Source organism: Symphalangus syndactylus, chromosome 2, assembly GCF_028878055.3.
Source record: "Symphalangus syndactylus isolate Jambi chromosome 2, NHGRI_mSymSyn1-v2.1_pri, whole genome shotgun sequence".
Taxonomy (NCBI): Eukaryota; Metazoa; Chordata; class Mammalia; order Primates; family Hylobatidae; genus Symphalangus; species Symphalangus syndactylus.
The window spans coordinates 113,449,353-113,475,635 of NC_072424.2; the positions used below are offsets into that span (position 1 = coordinate 113,449,353).

Consider the following 26,283-nt stretch of genomic DNA (forward strand, 5'->3'; position numbering starts at 1 on the left):
ACAGCAAGAGTACTATTAAATTCTTAGCAAACCAGTAAATCCATACCTGCCAGTTAAGGGCAAAATATTTCTAATTTACACATTTAAGATGTATACATGCTACATTTGGCTTCAGAGCATTGGTTTCCTTGGATTTAAAGTGCATTTGTACATTAACTAGAAAAAATTGGTAGACTTTAACAATAGGGTGAAATACGCAAACCTGGGAAGAAATCAGTAGGCTTTAACTATAAGTTTAAAGAGCCAAAACAAGCCACCAAATGAAAAAGTGAAAGCTCATATGTGCTTTACACATAGCAGACATGCTAAAAATAATTAAGTAAATGTAGATGGACATGAATAGGTGGAGATAAACCTATGAATTAAGGCACCAAAATCTCAGGTTCTACTTGGGGAACAAGGATCTGCCGTCTGGGGAGGTAAAGTGAGCTAGTAAAATGACATGATCAACCATTGCTAGGATAAGCTGTTTAGTCAGAACACTAGCTAAGGTCTCAACTAAGGAGAATGAGTAAGTACTAATCATATTTAAAGACTCAGAGATCAACAGAAGCAAACTCCTTTATTATTTATTTATTATTATTATTAGGGATCTCACTCTGTCACCCAGGCTGGAGTGCAGTGGAATGAGTATAGCTCACTGTGGTCTTGAACCCCTGGGCTCAAATGATCTTCCCACTTCAGCCTCTTGAGTAGGGTGTAAGCCATCGTGTCCAGTGCAAAGTCCTTTATAAGGTGGCATACTTGCCTTGGGTAAAGACAAAGATGACCAGTGTTGGTGAGCAGTGTTATCCAGTAGATCCAGATGTTTTGCTATTAAGATCAAGAAAGTAGGTAAGGCAAAAGAACGGGCCCAGTCAGAGCAGAACACAGGGGCTGCCCTTGGGAGAAAAGTGGGACTAAACAGCATTTGGGATCAGAAAATCATTTTAATATAATGATTCAGGGTATTTTACTAGCCCACTTTCGAATTCTCTTCACCTAATCATTAAAAAGACTCCTATGGCTGGTGATTCAGAGAGCTCACAAAAGTCTAAATTGCATGTACAAAGGGATAAATGTAAAATTTTACACTTAGCTTAAGAAACAAGTGGATGATGGGTAGGGAGAACCAACTCAATCACACTTTGCAGGAAAACAAAACAAAACAAAACAAAACATTGCATTAGGAGTTTTAAAATTTAATCTCAACTGCCACAAGTCAACTGTGTGACTTTTGGCACAAGATCTTTTAAAATCTTAATTTTCTTATCTGAGAAAGAGGATGTTGGAAGAAGATCGTCTTTGAGGTTCTTCCTGGATTTAATTTTATAGTTCTATGGCGTCAAGTTTTCTTTTAAGTACCAATTCATATGAAGCAATGCTGTGGCATGTGATGCCAAAAATCTAATTAATTAGGAGAAATACAGAGACTAGATTATCCTACTGTATTCAGTGCAGTCGCTTCATTTGGCTGGACAATCAAGTTATGGTTGCCATGTATTTTGAAGTATATTAAAAAAATTACAGGAGATCTAAGAAGGTTGACTGAGGTGGTTATTATTCTAGAAGCAAGTGTATAGAAGAAATCATGAGATGAACTAGGGTTCATTAGTCCAGGCCAGAGAAGAAGGGAGTACTCAGTAACTTTCTTCCAGTATCCCCTCTCATAGCTCTAGGTGGAAGGCTGTAGGAAGATTTTCCCTAAAGTCTACATAAAAAGAAATAAAAAGACAAACCTTCAAATAATTGCAGTGTTCCAGTAGTAAACTGGATTGCTTTGTGATGAAACGATTTCCCTCACAAGGATGATGTTCAGGCAAAAGCTGAAAGACCATCTCTGTGGGGAAAGCTGGATTTGATGATCTTGAGGGTCCCAGGCACTCACAGGTGCTTCCATCCTGTGATTTGCTCAGTCTTGACATTAGTTTTGAAATTACAATAAAAACAAATTCATGTGCTAATATCAGAAATGATCAATTTTTATGGCAAACTATTTTCTGATTAATCAGAAATAAAATATTATAATTGTCAAAACTCAGACAATTTCATTTAGTTCTAAATAAAGAACTATTGAAAACAGCAACATGATCTGGAGGTTTTTACAGTTCCTCTTGCTCCTTGGCATCTTTATCCTTCAAGAGCATTTCTCTGAGTGTATTTCTTTCACATCTAATTCTGTCTTGGTGCCTGCTTCTTGCAGAATCTGAATTGACCTAGTAATAAACACACAATAAATATTAGCAATTTTCTCTTACTCTTTCCTCTGTGACTCAAAATTAATTTGTTTTCTTCCTGTGAATAGTTTGTTTACTGTTGGTGGATATAGAATTAAAGTGAGTTAGAATTTTATCTTGTTTTTCCTAACGGAACCATGGAAACGTTCTTGCTGTTTGATAGTTACAAAATGCCTCCTGATTTTAGGCGGATAGTAACAATTTAGAATTGAATTGTAAACAGCATTTGGGACCAGAAAATCATTTTAATATGATGATTCAGGGTATTTTACTAGTAAAAATACTTAATACCACTTAGTATTTAGACTTCACATCTAACTGGACTAGATGACTATTTATGTGTAGACAGGACTTAGAGGTGGAACAGCAGGAGGAAATGTAGAAAGTCAAACACCTGGCTAGGGAAAAGTCCTTACACTGTCTGGATTTGGTGTCAGCCTCCCCTCTGTCTCCACCACTAGCATTTCCATCCCTGATTACTCAAAGCCAAGCATTTCCTGCAAAGTAGCAGGAGGAATAGGAAAGAGCATGTGCTTCCTGGTCTGGGAGGTGGCACAGGACTGCGGGGCAGCCAGTAATGGCAAACACCTAAAGCGGGAAAGGATTTGGTGACCTTGTGAACAGAACTTTGCTTTTCAGCAGAATGACACGATCATCTGTAGCATTTTAGTCTGGATTTAAGTCATAACTACTGAGAACACACTCACTGTAGAATCTTTGCTTTTGGGGCACCAGTGTAATAAGATAGACAGGACCGATACTGACTTACCCAGGGGAGAGAAACAGAGATAGACCCAGCTCTTCCGGAGCATGGGGTGCCCTTGGTGGAAATAAGCAAACATTTTTTTTGCCCTGGGGTCAGTTAAGGTCATTCAGGAATCACTTCATTGAGAAGGAGAGTCTTGAAGAGAGTCCAAGAGAAAAAGCATAAAGTTATGCTTTGAGTGGAGGGAAGGGTGTAATCATTCCAGTTAAAGGGAATTGCTGTCGATCATAGCTCTGAAGCAGAGAGAGTAATTTGTTAACCGGGGCCATGAACTTGGGTTTACCTTTGAAGTTCTTAAACACGGTATAAGCTGCATATTTTAAGAAGTAGAGTGAGCCTTAAGTATTTAAATTATTTAAATGTGTATCTCTCTTGTAGGGCATGGGAAGAGGAGCATAGTTTCTGTGGCCTCCCTAAGATGGCCTGCCACCTCTCCTGATGCTGGTGACTTCTTGTGATGGTGGGATAATATTGTTTGTTAAAGGAAGAAGTTCTTATTCCCAAGTGAGAGGCCATATAAACATAGAAATTAAAGACAAGGGATTTGGATGAGGTGCAGATATGAATTACAGTTTTATTTCTTGCTAGTCATGTCACCCTGGGAGAGTTACTTAATCTTTCTGAGCTTCAGTTTCCTTATGTAAAGGAATGGTGACAATATTAGCTCCTATCACAAAGGATTTTTGTGAGAATTCAGTGAGATGTGCCATGTACAATGTTTAGCACACAGTGCCAGAAATATTTTATGGGAGCACAGATTCAAAAATGACTAATTAGAGCAGTTACTGAAGCGTCTCAGTGCAACAGCTGTGTTTATTATTGAATTGCTTGCAAAAATGGGCACACATGGCTTTTTAAAATTTTTTATTAAAAGTAATTTATGATGGCTTTATTAAAATACATGACTAGCATAACTGGCTTTTATCACATAGAACAGTTTATGTTTTCATTAGTGAGATAAAAAGAAAAAGAAGATTTCCTGCATCCTGAATTAGAGCTATCATCTGTTAAAAATATTTATGACTAAGAAACAAAAGATAATTGTTTTTACAGGATAGGGGCTCAATATATAATTATAAAATGAATAGATTCACCTATTTATTAAATAAATATTTGTTTTAAATAATGATAAGTGCTATAAAAAACAACATAGGGGGATATGATAGGGATTGGGCTGTGTGTGTTTGTAGATATCGTAGTGCTCTGAAATTTAGATTGGGCACTAGTCTTAATGTCTAAATTCCAAAATTACTTGAAAATTGCAACTTCTATTAAGTGTGCTTAACCTAAAAATTTCCAGAAGGTTTATGATAACACTCAAGTTTAAATTCAACATAATTGCAAAAAGTTGTATTTTGTTTATTTTCAGAGTTTATGAACTTTTTCTGATGTTTTCCTAATATATGAAAACGAAATTGGGAAAAAAATGTTACTTCCAGTTATTGGACCTACATCCTTCAGCATGGATTTGTTTTCCCCTTTGGCTAATGTTTCATTGACCTCTACAAGGCTAGCATTTCTAGAATACCAACCGAGTAAATTTTAGACTCTCCACAGTTGATTTTTGTTGACGCTATCAGAAACTGTCAAGAACTCATTTGGTAATTATAAGTTTTTGTGTTTGTATAATAGTTAATTTGCAATCATGTGCTGTTTTGTTGAATGTTTGAAGTTGGCTTGCTATTGATGTCCTTTTCCAGAATGCATTTTCCAGATAGAATAGAATACATGCCTGAGTTCTCAGGTTTATTTATTCATTTTAAAATAATTTATCAAGTGCCTATCATGTGCTACATGGTTCTAGTATTAAATTGAACCCCATGCCACTGTGGGTATTCTATCCTTTTTAGCTTAAAAGTCAGAAATTTGATATAGTTCAACTTACTCAAAAACAAGTCCCCTTTAAAGAGCTTTCAATCTAATGTAAGGGTTTAGGTGTATAAAAAAAGAATGCCTCTAAAAATGTTTGTACTTAATTAAAAATTTTGTGCCCGTGGAAATCTAAAATTCTGTATGTCAGAAATATTTCTGTATAATGAAATATACAATGAAAATATTTCGGTATAATGAAGTTATTTCCCTGATGCAAGGTCTTATTTAGAAGAGTTTGTTTTCTGCATGGAGCATCCAAAGTAATAAATGATTTCTTCATCCTTGCACCGTATCATCAAGAATTACTTATTTGTCCATTTTGTTGTGATTTTTAAAGCTAATTTAGAATCAAAACTGAAGTGAGAAGTTGAACAGTAGCCCAGTTTTGTTCCTGCTCGGAAGAAGTAATTAATCTTTAACTTCCCGTATTTCTACCTACTCTCTTTCAAAAGCACAAATAATTTTCCTTACCAGAAACCTCCTAAATTTCATAGCATTCACAGTATACACTGACATGATGTAGGAGAGGTGACATGTTATGTGCTTGAATTCAGAGTTTCTTCCCCCGTTCTTTTTGATTTAATGACTGAAAAGAGTAGTGGCATATGGCACTACTATAACTTCCAGTATATCAGGATGATCAGTAAGTTGCAGACATAATAAACTAAAAATACTATTGATACTTTTTTGGAGATAGAATGATAGTTTTCTATGGATATGTTTATTTTGGCTAATATTATCAGCCCACTCATATGGCATATGTTCTTATTCAAAGCCCAATTATGGTATGATTCCTGTCAAAAATGTTCACTATTATACAAGTCCACAGAGGGCTTTGAATTATTGACCCTACTCAGTAAACTTAAGAGAGCTCCTTGTTGTTGGTCCCACTGGGGAAGGGGGAGCACAGGCAAGGTAGTGGAAGGCTTAAAAAAGGAAAGCAAGGAGAGATGAATATGCAAAATGCTGTTATTTTAAGCCCTCTTGTTTTAGTTTACATTCAAGGAATTGTAATGTAATGGAGAGAGCACAGAATTAAAAACTAAAATGATAGGATTCCGAGCAGGCTAAACTTAAAGTACCTTCCTCACGACAAGCCTACCTGCCTCTGTACCCATTGTTTCCCCCTCCCATTGTGGTTGGAGGTGACATTCCTTGCCATTGGGCCAATCTTCTTACCAACATCAGAAGCCCATTTCTTTCTTACCGTGTTTTTATTATCCTCCTTCTCTTCTATATCTTCTCCTTCTCTCTTTCTACTGGATTTTCCTCATCAGCGTTTAAACATATAGAAGTCTTTTAATTTATAAATATCTCTTTATCCTACTTTCCCCTCCTCTTACCACCCTAATCCTCTCCGTCTTTACCTGTGCATAAGAAGTAGCACAGCAAGGTAACACTTGTCTTTACTCAACGGCTGCATTTCCTTAGCTCTCATTCATTAATTAATCTTCCTCTGAAAGGGCTAAACCAAAGTTATCAATCATCTCCCTGAAGCTAAGTTCCACAAACATTAATAAGTTTCTTATCACTTACCCTTTTATCAAAGCACAACAAAGCTGACCATGCCACTCCAGTAGATCCTCCACTGACTTGGTTTCCATGATACTAGATCCTTTTGGATTGTCTACTGCCTCTTGAATTGCTCCTTCTCCTTCTTCATTTACCAGCCAGTGCTCCTCCATCTAATCTGAAACGCTGCACTTCTTCAAGCTTCAATCTTCGGCTGTCTTTTCTTCTCCTTAGACCAAGATTTCTCAATAGTTTTTGGGTCTTAAAGAATCCTTGACAAAAAATTATTGCTATAACTTCCAGTATATCAGCATGATCAGTAAGTTGCAGACATAATAAACTAAAAATACTATTAATACTCTTTTGGAGATAGAATGATAGTTTTCTATGGATATGTTTATTTTGGCTAGTATTATCAGCCCACTCATTTCGTGTGGTTCTCCTCCCACTAAGGATATCAACTTGAATGTAAGTCAATAGTATGAGTAGCGCACACTTTAGTTTTTCTTTTTTTTTTTTAATTAAAATTTCTTCTGGATTTTTTAAACCTTATCCAAGTAGACTTAAAATTCTTACTACAAATGTCTACTATGTAATTAGTTTGTAATCCCAACACTTTAGGCAACTGAGAAAGGAGGATCATTTGAGGCCAGGAGTTGAAAACCAGCCTGGTCAACATAGTGAGACCTTGTCTCTACAAAATAAAAAAAAATTAGCCATATATGGTAGAACTTGCTTGTAGTCCCAACTACTCAGAAGGCTAAGGCAGAGCATCACTTAAGCCCAGGAATTTGGGGCTGCAGCGAGCTATGATTGTGCCACCACACTCCAGCCTGGGTGAGAGAGCAAGAGTCCATCTAAAAAAAAAAAAGACCAAAAAATGACCAAACCCCCCACAAACCCATAAATTCTACTATAAAAATTGCTAACACGGTATGGTATGTGGTACATGGTGAATGGCAAGAGTGCTTTTTCCCTATTTACAACTAAAGATGACTTTTTAGCTAACCTTTTTTAAAAAAAGAAAGGCAATAAGCTTAGCTTGTCTTTTAAAAATTTAATTCCTTTATTTTCATTAATTCTTAAAACCCATGGGTTAACATAATAAATTTCTGTTAATAACTGGCTTAAGCCAAAATAATTTTTAAATTGTATTTACTTGGAAGCATTCAAAATGTCAACAACATGGCTGCAACTCTGTTTTTTTTTACAATTAGGGAGTTGTATTCAGTTATCAAAACAACAGTTATTTTGTATAAACTGCATCAGAGACAACTGAAGATGAAAGAACTACCATCTCCACATACAACTAATTTGTGCAGTGCACCAGAAAGAACCTGTTTAAATTTCCATGCCAATTTACAACCTCCATACTCTGCCAGGTAAGGTTAGTGGCTATTGAAAATACTACCTAGACAGGGCTATCTAAAGACACATTGGATAGTGTGTTAACTATATAAAAAAAGACACTGTACAATTTAAAAACAAATTTTATTCAGCCTTACATTTCAATTTGTTTCTTTAAAAAGAGTCAGTTGTGTACAGGGGAGTTAAATGCTTTTAAGACAAGAAAAACACTGCACTAGAACCAACTTATTAACATTGTCATTATCTCCTCCTCCTCCTCCTTCTCCTCTTCCTCCTCCTCTTCTTCCTTCTTCTTCTCCCTCTTCTTCCTTCTTCTTCTCCCTCTTCTTCATCTTCATCTTCTTCATTTTTTTCCTCCTCCCCATCTTCATCTTCCTCCTCTTCCTTCTTGTTCTTACTCCCCCCCTTTTTTTTTCTTTGGCTACATCAGTCTTTCCTTTAGCTTAGTGTGCAGCAATATTCTTTGGGTATTTTTCCTTCAGCCTTGCATCCTTCTTTTTATAAGGCTGCCTGTCATCTGCAGCAGTGTCATTCCATGTCTCTCCCAGTTTCTTTGCAACAATGGATAGGCTGGGATGTTCTCTTTCGATTTTTGGGTGATACTCAGAAAAGAATGAGGCCGAAGGAGACCTCTTGGGTGCATTGGCGTCTTTGAACTTCTTTTTTCTTTCTTCTTTAGGAGGGATGTGGGTTTCATTTCTCTTTTGTAACGAGTATTGTCTACCTTTTCCGTGTCTTCAAATTTTTCTTTCTTCTTGGCAGACATGGTCTTCCACCTCTCTGGGCACTTCTTAGAAAACTCTGAGAAATTGACTGAACATTTGGGTGCTTCTTCTTCTGCTCCTCCCAGCAAGTTTGCACAAAGAATGCTGTGAAGATATTTTGCCTCTTGGCTTCTTAGGCTCTCCTTTGCCCAAGTTTAGTTGTTTTTCCTCAGCGAGGCACAGAATTATCCAGAATTACCCAGTGCCCATCTGGTTCTCACTTGCCCTGGCATTGTCTTTATGGAGCTCAATGTACTGCAACTGAGATTTACTTTTTTAAAAGTAAACTTGATAGATTTAATTAAATAAAATTTGCCAGTTGAATTTAATTAATATTATTTACAACACAAAGGTTTATTGGGAATGCTGAATAGTAAACCTCTGAAAATAATAAGTCAAAGCAGTGGAAATAAAAATACAGTTTAGGACATATATAAAAGTCAAAGTCTTTAGTTTAAAGCTGTAACAAATCATTTTCTTTGTGAGTGACATGATTAGGCTCAAATATAGACCTAGAAGTTACAAAATTGTTATGCAGATGTGTGTTGGTTTCCCAGTCTCTTTTATAGGCCTAAATATGCTTAAAAGTATTATTTGAATCAAAAGGAATGAAATTTACACATGTAATTTGAAACTTGTGCTTTGTTTTTGCTGCAAAAATACTCAATTCTAGGTCAAATATATGAAGTAAGCATTCAACTACTTCATTTTCGACTACAATCAGACAATTTCTGTCCTTGTTTTTGGTGTTTCTTAAATAAGAAAATGTTGCTCATAAATCAAAAAAGTTGAAAACCACAGCAAAATATTCACTGCTTCACTGTAAATGGCAGGATACTCTGTCTTCATAGAAACCCAGAACTCATATAGGGGCAGAACTCTTACTGTCATTTGTAAGAATAATCAGACTTCAGCTCAAAGTTCTTCCTCTTCTCTGAAAATCAAGTTCTCATGTGAGGAGGAAATCTAGAGAAAGCATCCCTCACCAAGTCAGACACTTGGATTGAAGGGAAAAGTACACTCAGTGTTGCTCTGCAGTTCTCTAGATGGTTTTCAATATGCTCATATCCTCCTTCAATTTCAAGCCCAAGCAGCAGTTGAAACATTTCACAATTTCCTTCTGTGACTTGTTTTTTCCTAAAGATTCAATTTCTTTAAATTCAAGAATCCTGTCATTTGAAATAAAAAAAAAAATTTCTGGGCCATACAAAGACTTGTTCATCTGGATAAGGTGATGGAAAATGGCTGCTAAATAGCCTAGTTTCTGCAGCCATTCTTTATCTTGAAACCCTGTAGCAAAATCTGACCTAGTAATTTCTTGAAAGTGCTACCTTTCAGTTCAAACACCGTGTTGAGAACTCTTCCTCTGCTAACCCACTGGATGTAGAATAAGGTTTGTTAGGTGGCCTCCTTCAAGATTCTCATACCATCTTCAAGCCATCTTCAGTGAACTAGTCTGTGTTTAATAGTAATCATCCTTGTAGCATTACTCAGACTTTTTTTTCATTTTGTATTTAAGAGTTTTCAACACCAGTAGCTCTCTGGAAAGAAATCAGTGTCTTGTGATGTCAGTGTGAAGATGAATTTTCTTGGGGCACCATCAACGCAGATGCCAGTGCCATTCTTGCAAAATAGACTTTCTGTTTTCAGATATAAAGATGAAGAGAAAAAGTACCTTGTCCTTTACTTGTTTTGGGCAACATTCTGCAGTAGAAAAAAAGGTCTTAAATTTCAACATTATTTATAAATCTTACAAGTGCTACAGCATGATGTTTATTGGTGAAATTTGTTTATTCATCAAAATGGACAAAGAAGCTGTAATTTTTCAATGTATTATAAAAATACCTTCAGCATCATGTGGCATGCCATCAGTATGACAGCTTATTATGCTGGTTGAGAGCATGACTTTTTCAGTTTCTTGTATGGAATCTCATTCTAGCATTTTCCTAATTATGACCTTACCTGCTATCATTATTAAGTTCTCACCAACTATACAACTTTTCCTTTTCTAGGCTATACTTTGTGCTTTTGGATAACTCCAAAACAACTTGCTTTCAGAGCCTTTTCCTTGAGTGTGACTTTTTTTAGAACAAAATATTTATTTTGTTTGAGATTCAAATTATTGTTTAAAATAATCAGCATCTTTATTTGTTAAATGGCTGTAATTTGCAGTTAAATGTCTTTTCAATTTTGCTAGTTATTGCTGCACTTTTAGTTGTTTGGTATTGACTATGCACAATAGAATAGATCAACTTGGAGGTAAAACTCATTGTTAAGTAGCTTTCATTGTAAAGGTGAACTTCCTTTTGGATTCTCTGCACTGGGGCAGTGAATTGACTCAAAAGATTTTATTTCCTTATCCAACCTTATCAAAACTGTCCAGAAGCCTAAGCCTAGAATCTTTTTTTTTAATTTTATTATTATTATACTTTAAGTTTTAGGGTACATGTGCACAATGTGCAGGTTTGTCACATATGTATACATGTGCCATGTTGGTGTGCTGCACCCATTAACTCGTCATTTAGCATTAGATATATCTCCTAATGCTGTCCCTCCCCGCTCCCTCCACCCCACAACAGGCCCCAGTGTGTGATGTTCCCCTTCCTGTGTCCATGTATTCTCATTGTTCAGTTCCCACCTATGAGTGAGAACATGTGGTGTTTGGTTTTTTGTCCTTGCAATAGTTTGCTGAGAATGATGGTTTCCAGTTTCATCCATGTCCCTACAAAGGACATGAACTCATCATTTTTTATGGCTGCATAGTATTCCATGGTGTATACGTGCCACATTTTCTTAATCCAGTCTATCATTGTTGGACATTTGGGTTGGCTCCAAGTCTTTGCTATTGTGAATAGTGCTGCAATAAACATACATGTGCATGTGTCTTTATAGCAGCATGATTTATAATCCTTTGGGTATATACCCAGTAATGGGATGGCTGGGTCAAATGGTAATTCTAGTTCTAGATCCCTGAGGAATCGCCACACTGACTTCCACAATGGTTGAACTAGTTTACAGTCCCACCAACAGTGTAAAAGTGTTCCTATTTCTCCACATCCTCTCCAGCACCTGTTGTTTCCTGACTTTTTAATGATTGCCATTCAAACTGGTGTGAGATGGTATCTCATTGTGGTTTTGATTTGCACTGTGGTCTGAGAGACAGGTTGTTATAATTTCTGTTCTTTTACATTTGCTGAGGAGTGCTCTACTTCCAACTATGTGGTCAATTTTGGAATAGGTATGGTGTGGTACTGAAAAGAATGTATATTCTGTTGCTTTGGGGTGGAGAGTTCTGTAGATGTCTATTAGGTCCGCTTGGTGCAGAGCTGAGTTTAATTCCTGGGTATCCTTGTTAACTTTCTGTCTCGTTAATCTGTCTAATGTTGACAGTTGGGTGTTAAAGTCTCCCATTATTATTGTGTGGGAGTCTAAGTCTCTTTGTAGGTCACTAAGGACTTGCTTTATGAATCTGGGTGCTCCTGTATTGGGTGTATATATATTTAGGATAGTTAGCTCTTCTTGTTGAATTGATCCCTTTACCATTATGTAATGGCCTTCTTTGTCTCTTTTGATCTTTGTTGATTTAAAGTCTGTTTTATCAGAGACGAGGATTGCAACCCTTGCCTTTTTTTGTTTTCCATTTGCTTGGTAGATCTTCCTCCATCCCTTTATTTTGAGCCTATGTTTGTCTCTGCATGTGAGATGGGTTTCCTGAATACAGCACACTTATGGTTCTTGACTCTTTATTCAACTTGCCAGTCTGTGTCTTTTAATTGGAGCATTTAGCCCATTTACATTTAACGTTAATATTGTTATGTGTGAATTTCATCCTGTCATTATGATGTTAGCTGGTTATTTTGCTCGTTAGTTGATGCAGTTTCTTCCTAGCCTTGATGGTCTTTACAATTTGGCATGTTTTTGCAGTGGCTGGTACCGGTTGTTCCTTTCCATGTTTAGAGCTTCTTTCAGGAGCTCTTTTAGGGCAGGCCTGGTGGTGACAAAATCTCTCAGCATTTGCTTGTCTGTAAAGTATTTTATTTCTCCTTCACTTATGAAGCTTAGTTTGGCTGGATATGAGATTCTGGGTTGAAAATTCTTTTCTTTAAGAATGCTGAATATTGGTCCCCACTCTTCTGGCTTGTAGAGTTTCTGCTGACAGATCAGATATTAGTCTGATGGGCTTCCCTTTGTGGGTAACCTGACCTTTCTCTCTGGCTGCCCTTAACATTTTTTCGTTCATTTCAACTTTGGTTAATCTGACAATTATGTGTCTTGGAGTTGCTCTTCTCGAGGAGTATCTTTGTGGCATTCTCTATATTTCCTGAATTTGAATGTTGGCCTGCCTTGCTAGATTGGAGAAGTTCTCCTGGGTAATATCCTGCAGAGTGTTTTCCAACTTGGTTCCATTCTCCCCGTCGCTTTCAGGTACACCAATCAGACATAGATTTGGTCTTTTCACATAGTCCCATATTTCTTGGAGGTTTTGTTCGTTTCTTTTCATTCTTTTTTCTCTAAACTTCTCATTTCATTTCATTCATTTTGTCTTCCGTCACTGATATCCTTTCTTCCAGTTGATCGCATCGGCTACTGAGGCTTCTGCATTTGTCATGTAGCTCTCGTGCCTTGTTTATCAGCTCCATCAGGTCCTTTAAGGACTTCTCTGCATTGGTTATTCTAGTTATCCATTCGTCTAATTTTTTTTCAAAGCTTTTAACTTCTTTGCCATTGGTTCGAATTTCCTCCTGTAGCTCAGAGTAGTTTGATCGTCTGAAGCCTTCTTCTCTCAACTCATCAAAGTCATTCTCCATCCAGCTTTGTTCCATTGCTGGTGAGGAGCTGCATTCCTTTGGAGGAGGAGAGGCGTTCTGATTTTTAGAGTTTTCAGTTTTTCTGCTCTGTTTTTTTCCCATCTTTGTGGTTTTATCTACCTTTGGTCTTTGATGATGGTGATGTACAGATGGGTTTTTGGTGTGGATGTCCTTTCTGTTTGTTAGTTTTCCTTCTACCAGACAGGACCCTCAGCTGCAGGTCTGTTGGAGTTTGCTAGAGGTCCACTCCAGACCTTGTTTGCCTGGGTATCAGCAGTGGTGGCTGCAGAACAGCGTATATTGGTGAGCTGCAAATGCTGCTGCCTGATTGTTCCTCTGAAAGTTTTGTCTCTAAGGAGTACCCAGCTGTGTGAGGTGTCAGTCCGCCCCTACTGGGGGGTGCCTCCCAGTTAGGCTACTCGGGGGTCAGGGACCCACTTGAGGAGGCAGTCTGCCCATTCTCAGATCTCAAGCTGCGTGCTGGGAGAACCACTACTCTCTTCAAAGCTGTCAGAGAGGGACATTTAAGTCTGCAGAAGTTCCTGCTGTCTTTTTGTTTGTCTGTGCCCTGCCCGCAGAGGTGGAGCCTACAGAGGCAGGCAGGCCTCCTTGAGCTGTGGTGGGCTCTACCCAGTTCGAGCTTCCTGGCCGCTTTGTTTACCTAATCAAACAACTAACTCGGCAATGGCGGATGCCCCTCCCCCAGCCTCACTGCCACCTTGCAGTTTGATCTTGGACTGCTGTGCTAGCAATGAGCGAGACTCTGTGGGCATAGGACCCTCCGAGCCAGGTGTGGGGTATAATCTCCCAGTGTGCCGTTTTTTAAGCCCTTTGGAAAAGCGCAGTATTAGGGTGGGAGTGACCCGATTTTCCAGGTGCCATCTGTCACCCCTTTCTTTGACTAGGAAAGGGAATTCCCTGACCCCTTGCACTTCCCGGGTGAGGCGATGCCTCGCCCTGCTTTGGCTCACGCACAGTGAGCTGTACCCACTGTCCTGCACCTTCTGTCTGGCACTCCCCAGTGAGATGAACCTGGTACCTCAGTTGGAAATGCAGAAATCACCTGTCTTCTGCATCGCTCACGCTGGGAGCTGTAGACTGAAGCTGTTCCTATTCGGCCATCTTGGCTCCTCCCCCTAGAATCTTTCTTTTCTATCTCATACTTCATCTTCAGAAATCATCAACCCAATGTTCAGATATATTTGTGAAACACAAATGCAGATAAAATATAAAACAGAAAGGTATGGCAGGGCACAGTGGCTCACGCCTGTAATCCCAGCACTTTGGGAGGCCGAAGCGGGCGGATCACAAGGTCAGGAGATTGAGACCAGCCTGGCCAACATGGTGAAACCCCGTCTCTACTAAAAATACAAAAATTAGCTGGGTGTGGTGGCACATGCCTGTAATCCCAGTTACTCCAGAGGCTGAGGCAGGAGAATTGCTTGAACCCAGGAGGGGGAGGTTGCAGTGACCTGAGATCATGCCATTGCACTCCAGCCTGGGTGCCAGGGCCAGACTCCACCTCAAAAAAATGAAACAAAACAAAACATAACAACAACAAAAAACAAAACAGAAAGGCACAATACCTGAGAAAACCTCAAGAAATGCAAAACCTACAATACAGTCTATTTTTAACTTACCGAATTCACATTCAGCACTTATTACAACAACAAGCAGCAGGGATCAGATGAGTCTTGGTGTGAATAAGTATCTTCTTTAGGGTGAAAAGATCCCACTGATTGTCTGTTACACCTGTAGAGCTTATTTGCTTCCTTGTCAGTAGGCTGTGTATAAAGGGAGGTGGGAAAGGTAACTTGGAGGGAGAAGTTGGACATCATTTTCCTACCTTCCTCACCTTTGTGCAGCATAACACTCAACAGATATCCAAGGCCTCCCTCACCTGGCATCAATATCTGAGAATGGATGTATCTAAATAAATATTGTCCTATGTACAGTAGGACAAAATCTGATGTTTAATATCTCTGTAATCAGTATTTCACATGGAAGCTCTCGAGAGATTTAGCAGCCCACTAGGATTCTGTAGAACTTCTGTTGAGAAAACTTGTTGAGACAATCTCACCTACACTCATGGCTTCAGTTATCTAACAGTTTCAAATTTATGTCTCCTGTTGGTTCTGGATTTAAAATTGCTGACTCACCATCTCCTCTTGAACATTTAATAGGCACATCAAACTCAGAATGCCTAAACTTAAATTCTCAATTGTGTCTCTACTCCCTCCCCAACCATGCAAAAAAGAAAATTGTGAGCCACTTTCAGTGTTTTTCCCCTCGGCAAATGGCACCAATGTCCACTAACTGCACACCCCAGCAACCTAGACATCATTCTTTACTCATTTCCCTTAACTGTACCTCCTATTCCATGTTTAATCAGTCTCTAATTCCTGTTGACTCTGTTTACTAAATGTCACAACATTGAATCTTATTCTATATTCCCACCACTCCGAATCAAACTATTCCCTTTTTTAGGGCTGAATTTCCAGAAGAGTCTCTTAACTGGTCTTTCTTATCTAGTAGATAAGAAAGAAACCAGTCCAAGCCATTCTCTACTTTGTTGCCAATTGGTTGATTTTCTAAAATGCAAAATCTTATCACGTTTCTCCCTGCTTAAAACTTCTCAATAACTACCAGCACATTGCTCTTAAGATGAAGACCAAAATCCTTAATAGGACATACAATGATGTGCATGATCGTCCCCTGCTAACCTCTTCTCTGACTATTCCCTTCCCTTATTGTATTCCATCCATGAAGACTTATCAATCCCCTCTTTTAAGAGGCTCCCTCACGCTGTCTTCCCTCTGCTTATACACCTCCCACTCCTTTCATCTCACTCTTACTCATCCTTCAGATCTGAGTTTAAATGTCATTTCCTCAGAGAAGCAAGAAGTTCCTTAGTACTGTGTATTTCTGCCTAATTTCACTTACCACAATTCTAATTGCACAGTTTGTTGGTTATTATCTATCCCTGAAGCAACTCTGATTGCTCTTGAAAGGCGGGGAGTGCATTTGCTGTGTTTACCACCTATCTCCAGCATTAACACACAATAAAAACAATTGGTGGGACAAATGAGTAAATGAATTATTAAATTCACTAATTTGCTTCTTTCATGCTATTGCTCTCAAGTTTAGGAATAAAATTACTATACTCATTACATAAAAAAAATATGAATTTCTAATTTTAGCATTTTTTATTAGTTGAACTTTTTACTATAAGCAAAATTGCTTAGCATTTGAAATGCCTTTTTAAAAAATGTTGCCTAGTCTACCATCTCATGTATGTTGTAAGTTTTATGTGATTAAATAAGTTTTGATATGCAGCAAAATAACAACATGAAATTGTAAATTATACTAATAGTCTATGACTTAATTAGCATGAAAAATACTCCCATTTGTTTATAAGACCAAATAAAAATATTAACTTGAGATTAGCACTGCAGCTGTTGAATATTTCAGTGCTATTAAATATTGGAGGACATAATTTAAAAATGTACAAATATCATACACAGATTGTTTTATAGTTTTATTTTTCTTACTATTATTTAGAAAAAGACATTTTGAAATCAGTGTTTCCCACAAAGAAAAATACTTAAATATGTAATTTTTATACATGCATATGCCAAAATTAATATTTATTTATTTTTGTTTGGATATAAGCCAACATAGACATGAATGTAGTTCTTTTCTCCTGAGATAGAAGAACACACTATTTAAATTCAATCAGAGCATCCAGATGTAAATGAGCTGTTCATCTATAGCCCACAGGATGTTCACTTTGGCTTCAATCCTTCCAGACTGGATCCATACCAAGACTTTCTATTATTACTATTAGTTAGCAGTTCTGGCAAAATTAAGAAATATTGTTATGTAAGCTTGAAATCCTTTAGACGGACTAGTGATCTCAAAAAAGTTAAGATTTGATCAATAATTATTCAAAGCATGATGATTAAAAATTAAATTCCTGATGTGATCCATGATTTTTTTTCCCTCTCTCACTCTATTTTAGAAAAACAGGGTAGGTATTTATCAGAGAGGAATCTAAAATCAGAGATAGAAAAGGGCATGGATTTTAAAGTCTTCTCTGTCTTCATTTAGTCTTCCCTTTCTTTCCACAGATTATAGATCCAGACTCCTGTGCCTGACCACTGCCCATGGCCAACTCTCTGCTGACGACCAGACTTGACTACACAAGTTGTTGGGTACTTTGACTAGAACACCAACCAAGTCATTGGAAATATAATGCTTTGTTCTTTCTAGCTCCAAGATATGAACATGTGACAACCCAAACAAACAAAATCCCAACAAGATTGTCAGATATGCAAATTACAGTTGACCTTGAACAACAGAGAAGGTAGAGGTGCTGATCACTGGCACAGTTGAAAATTCAAAAGTTTTGACTCCCCTAAAACTTAATTACTGATAACCTACTGTTGACTAGAAGCCTACTGATAATATAAATGATTTATTAACACATATTTTATATGTTATATGTATTAGGTACTGTATTATAATAAAGTAAGCTAGAGCAAAGAAAATGTTATGGATAAAATCATAAGAAGGAGAAAAGGTATTTACTCTCCGTTGAGTAGAAGTGGCTCATCATAAAGATCTTCATTCTCATCGTCTTCAAATTGGGTAGGCTGAAGAGGAGCAATAAGAGAAGGGGTTGGTCTTGCCATCTCAGGTGTGGCAGAGATGGAAAACAATCCACGTATAAATATGGACCCATGTAGTTCAAACCTGTGTTGTGCAAAGGTCAACTGTATTTACTTTAAATTACTTGTCTGACCTGAGATTTTCCTGACCATAATCCAAGAGATTGACACCTTTCTAAAGTTTGTTCTTATGTTTTCCAAAATGACAATTTGTTTTCCAGAAGTTACCAGCCACCATGATTTAAGACAGAAAAAGCCTGAGGTTCTCCCAAGGTCTATTGAGCATAAGAGTTTTTTGCCTTCTAGTAAAATAAACCCATATTCATAGAGTGTCCCAGTAGATATTGAAGAAAAATCCTCTCATGCTTCTGTCAGGGGAAGGGGGAAAGTAATCATTTAAAAGTATACCAGAGCATGCCATTCTTCTTTTTTTTTTTTTTTTATTATTATTATTATTATTTTTTTTATTATACTTTAGGGTTTTAGGGTACATGTGCACAATGTGCAGGTTTGTTACATATGTATCCATGTGCCATGTTGATTTCCTGCACCCATTAACTCGTCATTTAGCATTAGGTGTATCTCCTAATGCTGTCCATGCCATTCTTCTTAACAAGGCCTGCCCTCAGAAGAAACTGTTTTTACCAGAGCCTAACCTATTGGAGTTTTTCAGAGCCCAACTGACTGAGGAAAAGGAAATATTCAACTCTACCCCACTCTAGCCATTCTCTTCTACCTAAAAGGGGAGAAAAGTGAGAAGCACATACAAAGTCCACAGTCCAGAGGCACAGGCTCACTAAAACATTGAGTGCTCGTCACAGTACTAAAGAAATCTACCCTGACCCACACTGTCCCACCACATCACTAAAGGCCTATTTACTGCAATTCCTTTTACCCAGTCCATGTTCACCTTTCAACAAAGAAATTTAAAGCATACTTAGAGGCAAAATGTGCAGTTTGAAAAAAGTAAGCATCAGACCCAGAGTTGGATATAGCAGGAATGTTGCAGTTACCAGATTAGGAATTTTAAAAAATTATGATTGATGTGTTAAGGGCTCTACTGGACAAAACAGAGAACATGTAAGAATGGACTCATGATGTAAGCAGAGTGATGGAAATTCTAAGACAGAATAAAAAAGAAATACTAAAAAAAGAAATGCTAGAGATAAATAACCCTGTAACAGAAATGAAGAATGACTTTGGTGAGCTCATTAGTGGACTGGAGATAGCCAAGAAAAAAAATCTCTGAGCTTGAGGGTATGTCAGTAGAAACTTTCAAAACTGAAAAGCAAAGAGTAAAATACCACAAACAATGAAATGGAATATCTAAGAAATGTGATACAACTACAAAAGGTGTGAACACATGTAACGGAAATATCAGGAGGAGAAAGAGCAAACAGAAGCAATAATTGAAGCAATAAGGACACAGTTTTCTCCAAATTCATGACAGATATCAAACCACAGATCCAGGAAGCAGAGAGAATACCAAGCAGGATAAATGCAAAAAAAAACAAAAAACAAAAACCCAAACCAAAAAAAAGCTTATACCTAGGCATATCATATTCAAATTACAGAAATCAAAGACAAATTCTTGAAAGAAGTCATAGGAAAAAAATACCTTATCTTTAGAGAATCAAAAGTAAGAATTATATCCAATTTTCTCCAGGAATGCATGCAAGCATGAAGAGAGTCAATTATTTATGGTGTGTATTAGTTCATTTCATGCTGCTGATAAAGACACACCCAAGACTGGGTAATTTATAAAGAAAAATAGGTTTAATTGACTCACATTCCATGTGGCTAGGGAGGCCTCACAGTGATGGTGGGAGGCAAAAGTCGTGTCTTACATGTGGCAGAGAAGAGAAAATGAGAACCAAGTGAAAGGGGTTTCCCCTTATAAAACCATCAGATCTTGTGAGACTTACTCACTACCATGAGAACAGTATGGGGAAAACTGTCCCCATGATTCAATTACCTCCTATGGGGTCCCTCCCATGACACATGGGGAATTATGACAGCTACAATTGAAGATATGAGATTTGGGTGGGGACACAGCCAAATCATATAATTCTGCCCCTGGCTCATCCCAAATCTCATGTTCTCACATTTCAAAACCAATCATGCCTCCTCAATGGTCCCCAAAAGTCTTAACTCATTTCAGCATTAACTCAAAAGTCTCATCTGACACAAGGCAAGTCCCTTCTGCCTACGAGCCTGTAAAATCAAAAGTAAGTTCATTACTTCCTAGATACAACAAGGGTACAGGCATTAGATAGATACACCCATTCCAAATGGAAGAAATGGGCCAAAATGAAGGGACTAAAGGCCCCATGCAAGTCTGAAATCCAACAGGACAGTCAAATTGTAAAGCTCCAAAATGATCTCCTTCATGTCTCACATCCAGGTCAGACTGATGCAAGATGTGGGTTCCCATGGTCTTTGGAAGCTCTGCCCCCATAGCTTTACAGGGTACAGGCTCCTTCCCAGCTGCTTTCACGGGCTGGTGTTGAGTGTCTGTGGCTTCTCCAGGCACATGGTGCAAGCTGTCAGTGGATCTACCATTCTGGGGTCTGGAGGACAGTGGCCCTCTTCTCACAGCTTCCTTAAGCAGTGCCCCACTGGGGACTCTGTGTGGGGGCTTCAACCCCACATTTTCCTTCTGCACTTCCCTAGCAGAGGTTCTTCATGAGGGATCATCCCTGCAGAAAACTTCTTCCTGGACAAACAGGTGTTTCCATACATCCTCTAAAATCTAACCAGAGGTCCCCAAATCTCAATTCTTGACTTCTGTGCACCCGCAGGCTCAACACCATGTGGAAGCTGCCAGGGCTTGGGGCTTTCACCCTCTGAAGCCACGACCTGAGCCATACCTTGACCCCTTTTAGCCATGGTTGGAATGGCTGGGACACAGGGCACCAAGTCCCTAAGATGCACACAAAAGGGGGGCCCTGGGCTCCACCTGCAAAACCATTTTTTCCTCCTAAGCCTCTAGACCTATGATGGGAGGGTCTGCTGCAAAGGTCTCTGACATGCCCTGGAGACATTTTCCCCATTGTCTTGGTGATTAACATTTGACCCATTGTTACTTATGCAAATTTTTGCAGCTGGCTTGAATTTCTCCTCAGAAAATGGGATTTTCTTTCCTATTGCATTGTCAGTCCTCCAAACTATTCCAACTTCTGTCTGTTACCCAATTCCAAGGTCACTTCTGCATTTTTGGGTATCTTTTCAGGAGCATCCCACTCTACTGGTACCAATTTGCTGTATTAGTCTGTTCTCATGCTGCTGATAAAGACATACCCAAGACTGGGCAATTTACAAAAGAAAGAGGTTTAATGAACTTACAGTTCCATGTGGCTAGGGAAGCCTCACAATCATGGTGGAAGGCAAGGAGGAGCAAGTCACCTCTTACATGGATGGCAGCAGGCAAAAGAGAGAGCTTGTGCAGGGAAACTCCCCTTATAATACCGTCAGATCTTGTGAGACTTATTCACTATTATGGGAACAGCACAAGAAAGACCTGCCTCCACGATTCAATTACCTCCCACTAGATCCCTCCCACAACATATGGAATTCAAGATGAGATTTGGGTTGAGACACAGCCAAACTATATCAGTGCATTAAGGATTGTCATGTCTTTTTGGAGTATTGACCCTTTTATCATTTTGTTATGTCCCTCTTTATCCCTGATAACTTTCCTTGTTCTGAAATCTGCTTTGTATGGAATTACATAGCTACTCCTGCTTTCTTTTGATTGGTGTTAGCGTAATTATCTTCACTCATTTTCTTTTAATCTATATGTGTCTTTATATTTAAGATGAGTTTTTGTAGACAACAATAGTTTGGCCTTCTTTTTTGATCCACTTTGATATATGTATTTCAATCAGTGTATTTAGACCATTGAGTTTTAAAATGATTGTCAATGGATCTGGACTCATATCTACCATATTTGTTAATGTTTTCTATTCATTTACCTTGTTCTTATTTTGTCTTCTTTTCTGTTTCTGCCTTTTGTGGTTTTAAGTGAGCATTTTATATGATTTCATTTTCTCTCCTTTCTTAGCATAACACTTATACTTCCTTTTTTCCTTTTAAAGTGATTCTCTTAGTTTGTAATATACATTTACAACTAATCCAAGTCCAATTTCAAATAACACTTTACCACTTCATATTATTACCAGTACTTTGTAATAAAATATTCCAAACTTCTCTCTCCCATACCTTATATTATTGTTGTCATTTATTTTACTTATACATAAGCATACATAAGTATCATAAGCTTAAATATATCTATATCTATACATATGTACCCACATAAGCATACATAATAAAATATAGTTTTTTAAGCAAACTACTATGTTAGATCAATTAAGAATAAGAAAAAATAAGTTTGCATTTTACTTCCACTTATTTCTTCTTGATGCTGTTTTTCTCTTTTCATAGATGAGAGTTTCTGAACTATATCATTTTCTTCTCTCTGAAGAACTTCTCTTAATATTTTTGCAAGGCACTCCTAGCAACAAATGCACTCCATTTTTGTTTGCTGAGAAAGTCTTGATTTCTCTTTCACTTTTTCTTTTTTTTAATTCTTCACTTTTGAAAGATAATTTCACAAGGTACAGAATTCTAGGTGGTGAGGGGAGTTTCTCTTAACATCATGATATGATTTGGTTGTGTCCCCACCCAAATCTCATCTTGAATTGCAGCTCCATGAGTGGGGCTCTCATGGAGAATCTGTGCTAGGGCAGTGAGGAAGGGAAATGTGGGGTTGAAGCCCCCACACAGAGTCCCTACTGGGGCACCACCTAGTGTAGCTGTGAGAAGAGGGCCACCGTCCAGACCCCAGAATGGTAGATCCACCAACGGCTTGCACCATGTGTCTGGGAAAGCCCCAGACATTCAACACCAGATCATGAAAGCAGCTGAGAGAGAGTCTGTACCCTGCAAAGCCATAGGGGCAGAGCTGCCCAACACCATGGGAACCCACCTCTTGCATCAGTGTGACCTAGATGTGACACATGGAGTCAAAGGAGATCATTTTGGAGCTCTAAGATTTGACTACCCCGCTGGATTTCGGACTTGCATGGGGCCTGTAGCCCCTTTGTTTTAGCCCATTTCTCCCATTTGGAATGGCTGTATTTACCCAATGCTTATACCTGCATTGTATCTAGAAAGTAACTAACATACCTTTGATTTTACAGGCTCATAGGCAGAAGGGACTTGCCTTGTCTCAGATGAGACATTGGACTGTGGACTTCTGAGTTAATACTGAAGTGAGTTAAGACTTTGGGTGACTGTTGGGAAGGCATTATTAGTTTTCAAATGTGAGAACATGAGATTTGGGAGGGGCCAAGGGTGGAATGATATGGTTTGGCTCTGTGTCCCCACCCAAATCTCATCTTGAATTCCCACATGTTGTGAGAGGGACCCAGTGGGAGGTAATTGAATCATGGGGGCAGGTCTTCCCCATGCTGTTCTCGTGATAGCGAATAAGTCTCACAAGATCTGATGGTATTGTAAGGGGAGTTTCCCTGCACAAGCTTTCTCTTTTTGCGTGCTGCCATCCATGTAAGACGTGACTTGCTCCTCCTGGCCTTCTACCATGATTGTGAGGCTTCCTCAGCCATGTGGAACCTTGTCCATTAAACCTCTTTCTTTTGTAAATTGCCCAGTCTCAGGTCTGTCTTTATCAGTAGTGTTAGAACAGTCTAATACGTGCACATAACAACAGAGTGTCAAAATATGTAAGCAAAAACTGATACAAGTGCAAGGAGAAATAGTTAAATCCAGTATTATTATTGGAGATTTTAACACACCCCTCTATTAGAAATGGACAGGTCCAGTAGGCAAGAAAATCAGTAACAGCAGAGTTGAACTCAGCAACACCATCAATCAACTGGTTATAATGGATATCTATTGACTACTTCATCTAACAACAGCAGAATACACATTCTTCCAAGCTTACATGGAACATTCACCAGTATAGAACATATTCTGGGTAAAAAACACATACCTTAACAAATTTGAAGGAATGGGAATCATACAATCAATGTCTTCTCTCAGACTGCAATAAAATTAAACTAGAAATAAAAAACAGGTAGTTGGAAAATCCCCACATACTTAGAGATTAAGCAACATACTTCTAAGTAACACATAGGTCAAAGAAGAACTCTCAAGATAAATTTTTAAATACTTTGAACTAAATGAAAATGGAAACACAACTTATCAAAACTTGTGGGATGCAGCAAACATCCCACAAGTTTTTAAAATGCTTAAAGGGAAATGTATACAGTAGTACTTCCTCATTTGCAGTTTTACTTTTTGTGGTTTCGGTTATCTGTGGTCAACTACAGTCTGAAAATATTAAGTGAAAAATTCCAAAAATAAACAATTCTTAAGTTTTAAATTGAATACTATCCTGAGTAGCATGATAAAATCTCTTGCCTTCCCACTTCATCCCCTATGAGATGTAAATCCTTTGTTCACCTTATATACATTCACTACCTGGCCATTAGTCATTGAGTAGCAGTCTTTTTTTTTTTTTTTTTTTTTTTTTTGAGACAGGGTCTCACTGTGTCACCCAGGCTGGAGTGCAGTGGCGCAATCTTGGCTTACTGCAACCTCTACCTCCCGTGTTCAAGTAATTCTCCTGCCTCAGCTCTGCCCCCCTCCCTCCACCCCGACACCATCCCTGAGTATCTGGGATTACAGGCACGCCACCATGCCTGGCTAACTTTTGTATTTTTTGGTAGAGGTGGGGTTTCACCATGTGAGCCAGGCTGGTCTCGAATTTCTGGCCTCAAGTGATCTGCCTGCCTCAGCCTCCTGGAGTGTTGGGAATACAGGCGTGAGCAGTCTTGGTTATTAGATAGACTGTTGTGATATGGCAGTGCTTGTGTTCAAGTAACCCTTATTTTACTTAATGGCTCCAAAGCACAAAAGTAGAAATGCTGGCAATTCAGATATGAAGGAAGCCATAAAGTACTTCCTTTAAGTGAAAAGGTGAACATTCTTGACTTAATAAGAGAAGAAAAAAATTATATGCTGAACTTGCTAACATCTATGGTAAAAATGAATCTTCTATCCACGATATTGTGAAGAAGGATAAAGAAATTCATGCTAGTTTTGCTGTCACACCTCATATTGCAAAAGTATGGCCACTATAAGTGCCTAGTTAAGATGAAAAAAGTATTACATTTTGTGGCTGGAAGACAGAAATAGAAACATGTTCTGATTGACAGCATTTAGGCTGGGTGCTATCCAAGGTTTCAGGCATCCACTGAAAGTCTTGGAACATAGTGCTTGTGGATAAGGGGAAACTATTGCAGTATTGAATGCATATATTAGGAAAGCAGAAAGATCTAAAATCAATCATGGAAGCTTTTACCGTAGAAAACTAGAGAAAGGGCAAATTAATCCAAAGTAAGCACAAGAAACAATAAATATTAGAGTAGAAATCAAAGAAATTGAAATAGGAAATCAATAGGGAAAGTTTTTGAAACCAAAAGCTGGTTCTTTGAAAAGATAACAAAACTGATAAGCTTCTAGCCAGGCTAGGAAAAAGAAGGGCACAAATTACTACTTTTGGAAGGAGGAGATTTCACTTCAGAGCCCATGGACATTGGAAGGATAATAAAGGAATACTATGAATAATTCTGTGCCCACAAATTTGATAACCTAGAGGAAATAGATGAATTTCTTGAAAAATAAAATCTGATAAAACTCACACAAGAAGAAATAGACAATCCAGATAGGCCTAGATCTATTAAAGAAATGGAATTAATAATTAATAACCTTCCAAAACAGAAACCACGAGACCCCAATCAGTTCACTAGTAAATTCTACCAAATACTTAAGGAACAAATTATATCAATTCTCTACAGTCTTTTCTAAAAGATAGAGGCATATGGAATATTTACTAACTCATTCTATGAGGCCAGCTTCACCATAATGTCAAAATCAGACAAAAACATTATGAGAAAAGATCAATATTTCTTATGAACATAGACACAAAAGTCCTCAACAAAATATTAGCAGACTGAATCCAGCAATGTATAAAAATAATTATATTCCACGACTAGGTGGGATTTATCCCAGGTATGCAAGGTTGGCTCAAATTTGAAAATCAATTACTGCAATCCATCACATCCACAGACTAAGGAAGAAAAATGACATGGTTATGTCAAGAGATGCAGAAAGAGCATTTGTCAAAATTCAACACTTATTTGTAATAAAAACTCAGCTAGAATTTTAGAGGGGATTTCCCTCATCCTGATAAAGAACATCTACAAAACCCCTACAACTAAC

General features: G+C 38.1%; 3 long non-coding RNA genes across 3 annotated transcripts in view; 2 read left to right on the top strand and 1 right to left on the bottom strand.

Annotated features, from left to right (window-relative positions):
• Positions 1 to 17,964, top strand: part of LOC129473943 (uncharacterized) — a 149,305-nt gene extending 131,341 nt beyond the window's left edge. Inside the window, exons 3-4 of the long non-coding RNA XR_010118880.1 lie at positions 7,584 to 7,748; positions 17,437 to 17,964. This is a non-coding gene — a long non-coding RNA (uncharacterized lncRNA). The remainder of the gene's footprint in view (positions 1 to 7,583; positions 7,749 to 17,436) is intronic.
• Positions 544 to 6,644, bottom strand: LOC129473959 (uncharacterized). Its single transcript, XR_008654444.1, has 3 exons — positions 6,391 to 6,644; positions 1,719 to 2,195; positions 544 to 813 (listed from the first exon to the last, which is right to left on the bottom strand). It is a non-coding gene; the product is annotated as an uncharacterized lncRNA (long non-coding RNA).
• A 5,131-nt stretch (positions 17,965 to 23,095) lies between the features above and the next one.
• Positions 23,096 to 26,283, top strand: part of LOC134735611 (uncharacterized) — a 149,216-nt gene continuing 146,028 nt past the window's right edge. The window contains exon 1 of the long non-coding RNA XR_010118879.1: positions 23,096 to 23,249. This is a non-coding gene — a long non-coding RNA (uncharacterized lncRNA). The remainder of the gene's footprint in view (positions 23,250 to 26,283) is intronic.